This window comes from Gallinula chloropus (assembly GCF_964237585.1).
Source record: "Gallinula chloropus genome assembly, chromosome: 15".
NCBI lineage: Eukaryota > Metazoa > Chordata > Aves > Gruiformes > Rallidae > Gallinula > Gallinula chloropus.
The window spans coordinates 14,251,080-14,264,566 of NC_140100.1; positions in this window are offsets into that span (position 1 = coordinate 14,251,080).

Sequence of the window (13,487 nt, forward strand, 5' to 3'; positions counted from 1 at the left end):
TCCAGTAGGAATGTATCTAGAGTTTACTAGCAATCTAAAAAGGCTTGTTGCTATGTTAGTACCAGGGTGTATATGTGTAATGAGTGTGTAATATCAACCTATAAAAGCCCGTTGTAGCCCTCGTTGTGTAACAGCAACCAGCTGGACTCTCCTCCTCATTAAACCACAGCAGAGATACTCCCTCGTTTCAAGACCGGACATTTCGCCTCATTAAGCCAAAATAAGGGTACTCCCTTGGATTCCTCCTCGAGCCTTGCCCAGGCTTAGGGAGGAATCCAACAAGAGAGCGATGCCAGGTGTTTCCACACAAGAAGTGTCCAGAGTTGTTTGTTCAGCTGTCTAAAAGCCGGGCCCTCTGGCAGCGACGTTTGGAGGCCTCACCTAGGAGTGGGTGCACTGTGTAGGACCCCTGTTTGCCAGGACAGCTCTCCAAAGCCTCGCTGCACCCGGGCTCCACAGCTGCTGCGGGTCTGGGTGATGGTAAAGTATTGGCCATGAGCCAGCAGTGTGCCCTGGGGGCTGAGAGAGACAATGGGATCCTGGGGGCATCAAGAGGAGTGTGGCCAGCAGGTCACAGGAGGGGATCCTCCCCCTCTGCTCTGCCCTGCTCAGGCCCCACCTGGAGTCTTGTGTCCAGTTCTGGGCTCCCTGGGATAAAAAAGACAGGGATCTCCTGGAGAGAGTCCAGAGGAGGCTGCGGAGATGATGAAGGGCCTGGAGCATCTCCCCTGTGAGGAAAGGCTGAGTGAGCTGGGGCTGTTCAGCCTGGAGAAAAGAAGACTAAGGGGGGACCTTGTTAATGTTTATCAATATCTGAAGGATGGGATGCAGGGGGAAATGGGCAGCCCCTTTTCAGTGTCTGTGGGGACAGGACAAGGGGCAATGGCTGCAAGTTGGAGCAGAGGAAGTTTCACAGCAACATGGGGAAGAACTTTTCCCCAGTGAGGGTGAGGGAGCCCTGGGACAGGCTGCCCAGGGGGTGTGGAGTCTCCATCTCTGGAGAGATTCCAGCCCCGTCTGGACACTGACCTGTGTGACCTGTTCTAGGGACCCTGCTTTGGCAGGGGGTTGGACCCCATGGGCTCTCCAGGTCCCTTCCAACCCCTGTTTTTCTGTGACTAGGGCAACTGCTGATGTCGCTTCCTCAATCCTCATCACTAATTGGAGGTGGTAATGGCTGGATGCATTACCCTGCTTATTCTCTTGGCCAGTTAGGACTCCAGTACAACAGACCTATCTCCTTTTTGACCAAAAGCATCCTTATTTTTGTAATACCTTGAAGCCAAAAGTGCAATCAGCCCTCTCCTTTGTGCCTCTGTCCTTTCTGCCAACCCCCTGGCACAGCAGTGCATCACCTGACGGGCCGTTACTTACATCCTCTGTGGCATTCAAGCAAGACTTCCCTCCTCCAGCCCTGCAGACCTTGTGTCAGCACTGTGTGTTTATTCCTACACATTCTAATGCCATTTTTAATTCCATCTTTCCAAAAATTTGCCCAGAACCAAAGCCAGCTTTAAGATCCCAGTGTTTCCCAGATGCCTGTGGAGACCCTTCCTAAAAATTAAACCCCAGCGTCTGCCACATCTCTCCCCAGTCAGGGATGTGCCGCCTGCATCCCTGCTGGTGGTACAGGCTTTGCCCCCAGCCCAGTCCCCCACCAGCCACAGTGAGTTTCCAGCAGACTTCCTGTTTCTGGTGGCTTTGCAAACACACACCGGTGGTAATTTCTGTGTGGTAAGCAAACTACACTCAAAAGACTCTTTCCTTCTCTGTGAAGATGGTTTGTAACTTGCTGGGGTGGGGTGGGGGGGTGTCTCTTACTGTTTTCCTGGTTTGAGAGAGGAAATGCTGGTTTTTGAAGAACTTTAATTTTATTTAGTTTTATTCATTCCAGGTTTGATATTTATTTGTGTTTTGGCTACTTTGCTTTGCTGTTAAACCATCCTCTCCCACAGGTCCCCCCACGCAGCTGCCTTTTGCCACCAGAGAAGGGAGTGAGAAGATATAAGGAGCTGTGCACACACCAAGGCCAGGGAAGAAGGAGGAGGGGAAGAATCAGTCGCTCCAGGTGCCAGAGAGATTCCCCTGCAGCCTGTGGAGAAGCCCATGGTGGAGCAGCTGTCCCCCTGCAGCCCATGGGTAAGGACAGGGAGCAGAGACCATCTACAGCCTGTGGAGAAGCTGACCCAGGTGTAGCAGGTTTGATGGGGGACTCATGACTCTGGGGGGGACCAGGCTGGAGCAGTCTGGGCCCAAAGGTCAGCACCCCATGGAAGAGAGCAGTGCTGAGGCAAGTGGTGAGGAGATGATGCCCCAACAGAAAGAACTCAGGTTGGAGAAGTTCATGAAGGACTGTGTGCTGTGGGTGGGACCCCACGGTGCAGCAGGGGAAGGGGGTGAGGAATGAATCCCTCCCCAGCTAAGGAGGAAGACAACATGTGAGGAACTGATTGAAAACCCCCATTCCCCAGTCCCTGCCCCTCCCTGTGCTGGGATGCAAGAAGGGAGCGAAATCCTGGCTGAAGTGCAGTCTGCTGAGAAGGGAGGGGTGGGGGGAGCTGCTTTAAGATCTGGTCACACTTCTCATCCCCCGACTCTGGTGTCATTGGGGGTGCAGGGCAGGGGCATCAATCAGAGAGTTTCCTTTCCTTTCTTCTGTGCTGAGTCTGTTCTGCCCGTGACACTGATTGTGGAATGATCTCTCCCTGGCCTTATCTCACTCCTGAGCCTCTCAATATATATTTTCTCCCCTTTTCAGCTGAAAAAGGGCAGTGATGGAGCAGCTCTGGTGGGTATTTGGCCTCTAGCCAGGGCCAAACCACCTCAGGTTCCCACTTCTTCCAACATATCTGTTCATTTCCCGTAGTTCCTCTGGCAAGGGTAAGTACTGTGGAGGTTTTTAACCCTTGAGCTCACAGCTCTGGGCAGGGATGCCAGCTTTGCCTGGGTGGTGGTAGATTCCCTGCCCCACACATCTCACCTGCTGTTCTCGGTTTAAAACGCCTCCTGGGACTTTTTTATTTAAGGGCCAGCACCCCAGCTCTGTTTTCCTTTAGCCAGGGCTCATCTTTCCTGGAGATGTTCACTCTATCCCAAAGCCCAACCCAACCCTGAAATCCGACCCACGTGCCAGCAACTCGCTGAGCTGGCAGCACTGCCTGCCCTGGGACCAGCTTCCTCTAGAGCTAAGGTTTAGAGGAATTTCACTCTCCTTTGGTCTTGGAGGAAGGAAATATCAAAAGTTTTAGGACAAGCCCCATCTCCCTCTGATCTTTGTGTGCTGACGATGGGCTGTGCTGCCAAGAACATGCAAGCAGCAGGGATGGCAACAGAGAGACAGGTCACAGGAGGGGATCCTCCCCCTCTGCTCTGCCCTGCTCAGGCCCCACCTGGAGTGTTGTGCCCAGTTCTGGGCTCCCTGGGATAAAAAAGACAGGGATCTCCTGGAGAGAGTCCAGAGGAGGCTACGGAGATGATGAAGGGCCTGGAGCATCTCCCCTGTGAGGAAAGGCTGAGTGAGCTGGGGCTGTTCAGCCTGGAGAAAAGAAGACTAAGGGGGGACCTTGTTAATGTTTATCAATATCTGAAGGATGGGATGCAGGGGGAAATGGGCAGCCCCTTTTCAGTGTCTGTGGGGACAGGACAAGTCCCTTCCAACCCCTGGCATTCTGTGAGGCTGTGATCTCCTCCTCACAGGGGTTTCCTTGGTGCCCGCTCAGTTACGTCTCCCTTCGCTCACCCCTCGCAGGGCTGCCAGCAGCCCAGGCATGTGACTTCTCGCGTTTACGTGTTGGCAGAGACTGATGAGCTTGACAGAGCGCCCAAAGCTGCCAGTTCTTCAATTGCTCTTAATGAAATGAGGCAATTCCTTGGCATTTACACACCTCTTAAGTCCTGAAGCAATGCTGCTTGCACAGAGGTGCCACAGTCCCACTGGAGCCTTGTGGCTCCAAACCGCCTGTTCCAGTCCAGCAGCTGTAAGAGGTACCAGCTGTGGGTACCCCTGGGAAGTGGCCGTGGGGACACCAACTGCCTCTGTGGGGTGAAGGCACAGCCAGCTTGCCCTTGGGCACAGCCTGCCCATATGTGCCTGGCTGGCATGGACAGAGAGTGTGCCCAGGAGATAGCAGTTTGAGGAGGGCAAAGGTTGGGGAGAGCAGCAGGGGATCCTGGAAGGCTTCCTCCCTTTAGAATCATAGAATCCCAGACTGGTCTGGGTTGGAAGGGACCCCAAGGATCACAGAGCTCCAACCCCCCTGCCACAGGCAGGGCCACCAACCTCCAGGCCTGGAGCTACACAAGGTTGCCCAGGGCCCCATCCAACCTGGCCTTGAACAACCCCAGGGATGGGGCACCCACCCCCTCTCTGGGCAGCCTGCTCCCATGTCATTCTCCCCAGCCCATGGAAATCTTCCTGCAGCTGAGCGCCGCAAGGAGGGTCTGTCTTGGGTCTGTCTTCCCTGCACATCTCCCCAGTGCTTCCAGAGTAGAGGGATGCTCTGAGAGGCACCAGCCTGGTGGCCAAGCCTGCGAGCCAGCGTGCCTTGTGGGGCAAGGGATGCAGGATTCCACCTCCGGGGGACAGGAGCCCCAAACATCTGGTCCTTGCCCCCAAGAAGCACCTGCTCACTGGAAAGGCAGCGAGATAAATGGCTTCATTCCCTGGGGTGTGTGGGAGCAGCCTCTGCTCCCCAAGGCCCCATGGTGGGCGCACAGGTGGGCTGGGAAGTTGAAGCTCTTCAGCACCACACCAGCACTAGAGGTGGGAGGTGAGCTGCAGCGACCCTCGGGGCCTTGCTTGGGAAGCAACAAGCTTTTATACAGCTGGTGTTCCCAAGAAAAATGGTTGTTCCCACCCCCCAATGTCTGGGGGAATGGAACATGCTGGATCTGCTCCCCTACTTTTGTGGGAACCACCTGCCCTCCTGGGTGGTGGCACTCGAAGGTAAAAAATGCAGGTGCCAGGGTTGCTCCATCAGCACAGCAGCAGCCAAGGAGTGGGAAGAAACCAGGCCAAGATGGGAAACGCTCTCAGCTGGCATTGGCATGATGCTTCACCCTGGCCTGGCAGCTCACGGGATGTGGTGTCCAGGGAAGTTATTTAGCAGCGTTCCTCTTCCCAACATCTCCCTTTCCCTCCTGGCTGCAGAGGTTGATGCGGAGCCAGCACACCCTGTGCCAGGTCTGGACCACGTGTTTGGGCTGGCACGGCTGCACCGGACCCTCCTCCCAGCACCTCTGGCAGCCCATCCTGCATTTTGGGGACAGATAAGATGGTTTGCTGGCACCAGCCAGAACCTTTCAAATGGGTTTAACCCTGAAACTGGGTTTGGGTTAGGCAGGGCTGGGGCTGCTGAACCAGGCAGGCGGTCTGAAGCAGTGGGATGGGTGTCCCTGCTCTTGGTGACAGGGTGGCCGCAGCAGCTGCCCCCTTGGAATAGCCCCTCAGGAGATGGGGGGTGATGGCAGCCAACAAGGGAAGGTTGTGGAGAACAGCTTGATCCAGTGATTCCGTGGGACGTGGAAGCCACCGTCAGGTAGCAGGAGTGGGATGTCAGGCTTGGCTTCCCCCTTACACGTGCTAGTGTGAGATGTCACAGAGCAACAGCCCCCCACACCAGCACTCCCTGTGGGTCCTCCAGTGTCACCACATCTCCTGCACACTCCCTGCCCTGGGTGCGAGCTGAGTCACGGTGATGCCACCGCGCCGCGTTGCAACACCTCCCGTCGCCTGTTCTGGGAGCCATGAGGAGCCTGTAAACACTGTCTTTGGCAAGACTTCTGTTTTGATCTAATCGCTCAGCTTCCTTCAAAGGCTGGCACGGAGAGGAGCTGCGTGAGGCAGCAGGGAAGGTCACAGGGAGAGCTGAGGCGGATCAAACCCGGGCAGGGGTGTGGACGTGGATGCTCTCGTGTGTCACCACGGGCACCGACTGCCCCACATCCTCCCCGGGACCACAGTCACCTGGCTGCAGGCATCATGTGGGCGCAGACCCACGGCAAGACCTTCATCAAGCCATTCCCGTTGTGGTCGCAGCAGGATGTGGTGTGACATGGTGACAAGCGACTGGGGGGGGAAGCAAAGGGCCAGATCACACGCACTCAGCTGGACCAGGCCGGGTGTGAGGGCAGCACCATCCCTGCACCCAGCCAACCGGCGTTATTCACGTTCCAGGGCACACGCCTGGCATCTCGCTGAGCTGGCTGGCTCCTTCCTGCCTCTGAGGCTGCCATGGGCTGTGCTGGATGCGGCTAGCACGGGATGGAAAGCTTCTCTGCGGTGGCTGGTGGCTGCTCAGTTGTCCCCAGCCCAACCAGACTCCTGCTCCGCCCGTGTCTGCTGAACCAGCCGGGGAAGCACAGGAAATGCCACCGTGCAGCAGCACCCTCCCCGCAGAGCAAGGCCGGTGGGGAGGAACCTGGTGAGTGGCCTTCACGGGTCAGACCCGCAGGTGTAACTCACCCTGGGAAGCTTTTGCTGGGGCCAAAGACACCCAGGCCAGCACGGCGTGTCCCTCTCCAGTCGGATGTGGCAGCCCCCCAAGGGGACCCCACACCCCTGTGCACACAGCAGAGCCACCTCCATCCTGTTCCCGTCCCTGCTCCCCACCCTCCTCTTCTTCCTCCCTTTCCCATAACGTGCCCACAGCAAACTTTCCCCCCCTTTGGCGTTCCCAGCATGAGCAGCCCCTTCGCCTGCCAATTTGGCAGCCAGGAGCGGGAGCAGGCAGGGCTGGGGCAGGGCTGGGGCAGGGCCACAGCCATGGCCTCCCCAAACCCCCTTCTCTGCCGGCACTTTCATCCTTATCTGGAGGTGCCACTCGGAGCTGGAGCATGTCCCAAGTGCCACGTTCCCACGCACGCTGCCCAGACGGACAGGGCCAGAGCTGGCGTGTGCTCCCAAAAAGGGGGGCAGGGCATGCTGTGCAACGCTGCCATCCAGGGTTGGGACAGACCTACGGACACACAGGCACAGAGTGTGCACCGGGATCCAGGGAGGGTTCGGCTCAGGCAGCTCCTGTGGCTCAGCCATGGGCAGCCCATGGCCCTGCCAGGGCATGTGAGCCCACGTCACGTCCATCCTGCACACACACACGGGCCCCTTGCACACGTGCAGGCCCCTTGCACACCCGCAGCCCCTCGCAGCCCCCCAGGGTGTTCCCTACAGCCAGCAGGCACTGCTGGGTGCACAGTTCAGCTCCGCACCGGGACACACACGCGTGTGCTGCCCTGAACACGTGTGCAACATGCACACTCACACACACACACACACACGTCTGTGTGTGAGCAACGCTGTGCAATGCCTTGCACACACGCCCAGATGTGCACTCAGGCAGCTCCTCCAGTGCACACACAGGCGTGCACATCTGTGCTCACACACCAGCGCACGCACGCGGCTCCACACACGCAGTGCCCAGGAGGAGAGCAGCCGTGCAGCAGGGTGCACACAGAGCCATGTGCAGAGCGATACACGTGTGTGTGTGCACACACAGGCAGACGCACACACAGCAATACGCGTGCAGGGTCGCACGTGTGTGCACACACACAGGATGACACGTGCGGACACAGAGGGTCAGAGAATCACAGAATCGCCTGGGCTGGAAGAGACCCTTAAGGTCATTGAGTCCAACCGCAGCCTGACCCTGCCTGGCCCACCTCATGTCCTTCAGCACTTCATCCGCACGGCTTTGAAACCCCCTCCTGGGATGGTGACCCCACCACAGCCCTGGGCAGCCCGTGCCAGCACCTGACAGCCCTTCTGGGACAGAAACCCTTCCTGATATCTGACCTAAATCTCCCTGGTGCAGTTTCAAGCCATTCCCTCTCATCCTGTCACTTGTCACCAGAGAGCAGAGACCGACCCTGACACCTCTGCAGCCACCTTGCAGTGATGAGGTCTCCCCTCAGCCTCCTTTTCTCAGGACATCCTCACCTCCCTCAGCCACTCCTCACAGGACTTGTGCTCCAGACCCTTCCCCAGCTTCGCTGCCCTTCTCTGGATGCTCTCCAGCATCTCAGCGTCCTTCCTGTAGCCAGGGGCCCAGAGCTGGGCACAGCACTGGCTGTGCGGCCTCAACAGCGCTGAGCACAGCGGAGCCATCACCGCCCTGCTCCCGTGGGTCACTGTTCCTGGCACAGGCCAGGGTGCTGCTGGCTGCCCTGGGCACGCTGCCGGCATTGCTCAGCCGCCTGCCCACCAGCACCCCCAGGTCCTTCTCCCCCAGGGAACTCACCAGCCACTCTGCCCCATGGGCAGGTGTATGGGCAGGGACACGGGGACACACAAACAGAGACACACAGGGACATACATGGACATACACATGAACACATGGACATGGACATACACGGACACACACACAGAGCCATGGACACACATGGATATGGACATACACATGGATACAGGGACACACACAGGCATGGGGATGCACATGGACACGGGGACACACACAGACATGGCCACGGACATATACATGGACATACACATGGACACAGGGACACACATGGACACGGGGACACACACAGACATGGACACGGGGACACACATGGACATACACATGGACACGGGGACACACACGGACATGGGGATGCACATGGACACGGAGACACACAGACACGGACATACACATGGACACAGACATACACATGGACATACACACGGACACAGATGGACATGGGGATGCACATGGACACGGGGACACACACAGACACGGACATACACCTGGACACACAGGGACACACAGACAGAGACACACGCAGACAGACAGACACGGACACACAAACACGGCGCCCCCCCCGCCCCCTCCAAAGCCCAACACAGCCCCGCCCGCGCGCGCACACACAGACGCGCGCGCCCTGGCCCCGCCCGCCGGTGCGGCGCGTGCGCGGGGCGGGTCCCGGCTGTCGGGGCCGCGGGACGGAGCCGCAGCAGGAGCCGCCCGGCCCGGGGAGCCAGCGCCGGCGGGGCGGTGAGTAGCGCCGGGGAGCCGGGCGCGGGGGGTGGCGGCGGCGGCGGGTCCGGGTGTGTGGAGGCGGACCGGCGGCTTTCCCGCGGCCGGTTCGGCGGGGCGGCCCCGCCCGGGGCTGCGGCAGCCTCCGGGGCCCTTCGCCCGGCTCCGCCCGCCGCAGCCGCCGGTCCGCCTCCGCGCCCCGGCCCGGTCCCTGTGCGCGTGCCCTGCGCGGCGCCGGGGCCCGCGGGGTCCGGGGCCGGGGGAGATGCGCCCGGCCTAGGCGGCGGCCCCCGGCTCTCGCACCCCGCCGTCCCCCGGTGCGTGTTCCCTTCTCCCCCGCCCCGTCCGGGGACCGGCGGGGCGCGGAGATGCGGGGCTGCAGGCGGGCCGGGACAGGCCGTGCGCCCGGGCTCCCCCGTGGGCAGCGCCGCGCTGCTGCTGCTCTCCGGGCTACGGGCCGCGCCGTGCTGGCAGCCCTGCTGGTGCCGGGGCTGCCCCGCGTCCCGTCCCCGCCCCATCGCACCGCGGGGCTGGGACGCCGGGTTGCGGGGGCTGCAGGTGCCCGAGCGAGCGCGCAGCCCCGGCGCCGCCGATACAAGCGATTCCCGGAGCGCGCAAAGCCGCAGCCCGGGTCTGCGGGGTTCGGGCGTGAGGCACGACCGCTTGTTCCCCCCCCCGCCGCCACGGCAAAGGCGGCCCAAGGGCGGGAGGGAGCTGGCCCGGCCCGGTGCCGCTGCTTGGCCGGCCCGACGGGGGCTGATGCTCACGGGGACAGCCCCCCGCGGTGGGTTTGCAGCCCTTAGCGCTTGGCTGGAGCTCTCGGGACGCGGCAGCAACGGGGCTTTTAAAGCCAAGGGGGCCATAGGCTCCGATGCAGCGGCTTCTTTCCCCCTCCTGCCCCTGTGCCGGGGTGTGTGGTGGCTGCGCTTCAGCCCCGCACGCCGGACCCCCTCTTGCCCCCGCGCAGGGCAGCAGCCGGGGCTGACACCGCTCCCACCCCCGGTTCTGCAACAGACACCCAGACCCGGCACTGTTGGTGTTTACTTCAGTGTTTGGAGGCCTCAAGTTCCCGTTTGGGGACAGAAACAGATCTGTCGGGGTGCCAGGAGGCTGCAATGTTCCTGGTGCCCGTGCTGGGTCAGCCCAGCCTCGTGCCCTGCCGGGATTGCAGCATCCTTGGAAGTTTTATTGGTGTGTTTGCAACACAACCCCTCCCGCTGTGGTAGCTGGGGGTTTATGGTCTGGCCCTGTCGTGACTCTTGTGTCCTCACAAACAGCAAGAGGGGCAAGGAAAGGCCAGCGGTGAGAACTGTGTGACACCCAATGCCCGTGGCTGGGCTGGTGGCTGCTGGCTCCAGTTGCTTTTTGCAGGACCTGGCTGTAGGAGATGGGGCTTTCTGGACACAGAGGAGCTGGAAATGACTTGCTTTTCCCAGAAATGCCAGCTAAAAAAGTTCCTTCCCCGTGCCACGGGTGCTCGTGGGTTTAATTTCTAGCACAGGCACTGTGGGGAGCAGAGAGGTGTTTCCTTCCCCAGTGTCAGCATTTGGAGCACCTGGGTACCCACAGCCCTTCCTGGGAATAGGATGCTCCCAGCCTGGGCACCCTGTGGTCCCCAGCACGGATCTGCAGGTGCCTGGCAGGGTCTACAGCTCATCTGCCAGGGATAACCTGGTGCTTCTGCGAGTCAGTGGGGAGAAACACCAGTTTTATTAAAAGAAGAAGGAAAGAAAAGGCAACGTCTGCCATTTCCAGGCCTCGTTTCTATGGGAACGGGATATCAGAGGAGCAGAAATGTGGCGAGTGCTCTAAAATAACTGCCAGCTCCTGGGAGCACGTGGCCTTTGCTCTGCTTGGCCAGACCTTTCCGCTGAGACAGTGGCTGGGGGCATCCAGCTCCTGGTGACAGGGCAGCCTGGAAGTGGATCAGGAGGTGGGATGCTGTGGCCTCGATCCCCGGCGATGCTCAGCCTGTCCTCATCTAAATCCAGCTTGAGAACTCCAGTCAGGGCTGGCGGCTGGCACGGCCGCCGTGTTGTCCGTCAGGGCTCTGTGCTGTGGTTGGCAGCGTGGCAGGGGCTGGTGGTGCCAGCCAGGCGGTGAGGACCTGTCTGGCTTCCACCCGTCTGGGCTGTGGGATGGGTGGGGGGGGAATCTCCTTCCTCACTGACCTCCCTGGGCATGGCCAGCACAAATCCCCCTGTGATTTCGGAGACTCTTCCTCCTGCTGTGGTCGGAGATGGAGAGCAGGGTATTTCCAGCGAGGGGGGCAGGAACTGGGCTTCCTCTCAGAAGCTGGCGGTGGTCGTCTCTCTCTTCCCCCAGCTCTTTGTCTGCACCTCTTGCAGGGGAAGTCGGTCTGGCCCTGCAGCACGTTGTGCTAGCATCAGGCAGGAGAGCATCTCCAGAGGGGACAACCTGGCCTGCCCGTGTGAGTAGGCAAGTGCTTTGCAGAGTATCCTCCTGACAGGTATGAGCTGTGACTCAGATTGTCTTGAGCAGCCCTCCTTTCCTGCCAAAGGTGTTGCGGTCACAGACATCTCAGGGCTGATCCCACTGAACCAGCACCCTCCAGAAAAGATTTTTCCCTTCTGGGTTGAAAAAAATAATTTCTGTGGATGCCCAGAGCCTGGAAAACTGTTCTCACTCTCAAACCTGGGAGAACAGCCCTGTTGTAACTGAGCTTCTTCCTTCTGCCGGTCTCCAGCGAGCCGAAGGTCCAGGACGGGTTTTCTTGGGACACTTTAAGCTTGAAAAGAATGTATTGGCAATAATGAAGCTTCCTGACTTTGCCTAGTGTTTGTGTTACCCAAGAGCTGCTTGACATTTTCTCAGCAATGTATGGCAGCTGTAAGACTTGCGTGGGCGGTCGGGGGAGGGACTGGGGGGGGACCCAGCTTGCGTTTGAGGGTGCAGCGGGGTGAGCAGCCAGGAGCGAGAGGTGGGACCTCTGAGGCCTTCCCCAGCCTGAGCTGCAGCCTTTGTCACCCATAGAACGAGCAACAAGCTTGATTCCCTTAATGTGCTCTGGATTCCCTTCGGGCAAACGTGGGAGGAAGGTTTCTGCTCCTTGGGGGGGCTCGTTTGGAGGCGTGCAGGGTCCTGCTGCCTGCGGTATGTGGGGGTGTGGGGCAGGTGAACCCGCCCTAGGGGTCCTGTGGCAGACCAGTGGCATCTCTGCCATGGCCAGTGTGGTCTGGAGGGCAGCGGGAGACAGCCCCATGTGATGAGCATGGAGGTGTTGGAGCTAAAATCTGGCAGCAGCCGCCTTTACAAAGTCTGTTCTGCTGTTCCTTCTCCGCTTTGCTGCCTGGGAGGCGTCAGGCAGGTGCTTCTGGGGTGTCTGGTGGGCTTTTCGAGGGTGCAGGGCTGGGCCTAACCTGCTGTTTTCCTGCCCAGAGGAGGATCCTTGGGCACAGGCATCTCTTGCTGTTGCAGAAACCTGACTTCTGCACATGGAATAGCAAAAGGAAGGCTTTTCTTTCCCTCTGATAACACGCCTGGGTTTTGGGTTGGGGATGGGGAGGTGTGTGCCAAGCCAGAAGAACGCTCTTGGAGGTCTCCAGGAACTGGTGCAGTGGGGTGGGCTGGGTAGATGGGTGCTTTGTCTGCAGACCTGTGTGGATTTTAGCTTGCTCTCGCTGCAGCCCCCAGCTGCCAGTGCTTTGCTCACCATGTGCATTTACAGTCCCTGGTCTGAGAGTGAATGTTGGGCAGGCTGGGTCACCAGCCCTCCCCTCTCCTCTCGCTGCGGCATCCCAGAGTCTCTGCTGAGGTTGGTGGGTGCTGGCTGGATCCAAGGAGCTGATACTGTTCCAGCTGGGGCTGGAAAATGTGCTGGTGAGCATCTCCTGGGGCGTTGCTGGTAGGTCCTGTGTCTGTCCTGGTCTCTGCGATGGCTTTTGGTGGTGCCAGGCTTTGGGGCACAGACTCTTGGAGATGAACCTGGCGGCTGCTAGATCGTACAGGGGCTGGAGGGTGCTGCTGCAGTCCAGGTCAGCCCCGCTGGCTGTGAGAATAGGGGTCTTGGGGGGCTCAGGGACTGTTCAGCCAGAGGCTGCCCCTGCCTGGCAGCATGGGTGGGCAACTCTGCTTGTGCCAGCACTGCCTCTTCGCTGTGCCACCTATGAGCACAGCCCATCTCTGGGGTGGATAGTGATGCTCTGTCAGGAAGCACCGCTGAGAATGGGGAGAAAAACAACTCAGAGGGGTGGCAGGTGCTTCATCAAAGAGGGGGAGGACTCGGGTGTATCATCCTCAAGTGTAGTGGCCCCGAATGCCGACCTTCTCTGCTCTTGTCTCATCCTCGCCTCTCCAAGGAGAGTTTCAGTGGGAAAAGCACTGCTCCCATTGCAGAACCAGCCCTTTGTGCGGCAGGAAGCCGGAGGTGCCACTGGAAATCTTCACCAGTCCCAAAATACGGGGCTGCAGGGGGGTTCAGTGGCCTTCCTGGAGATGCTGTTTGCAGCTGCTCTCACTGCTGGAGGAAGTCTCTTCCGCTGGCCAAGGGCTCATGATGCTCTAGGCTGGCTCGAAGCA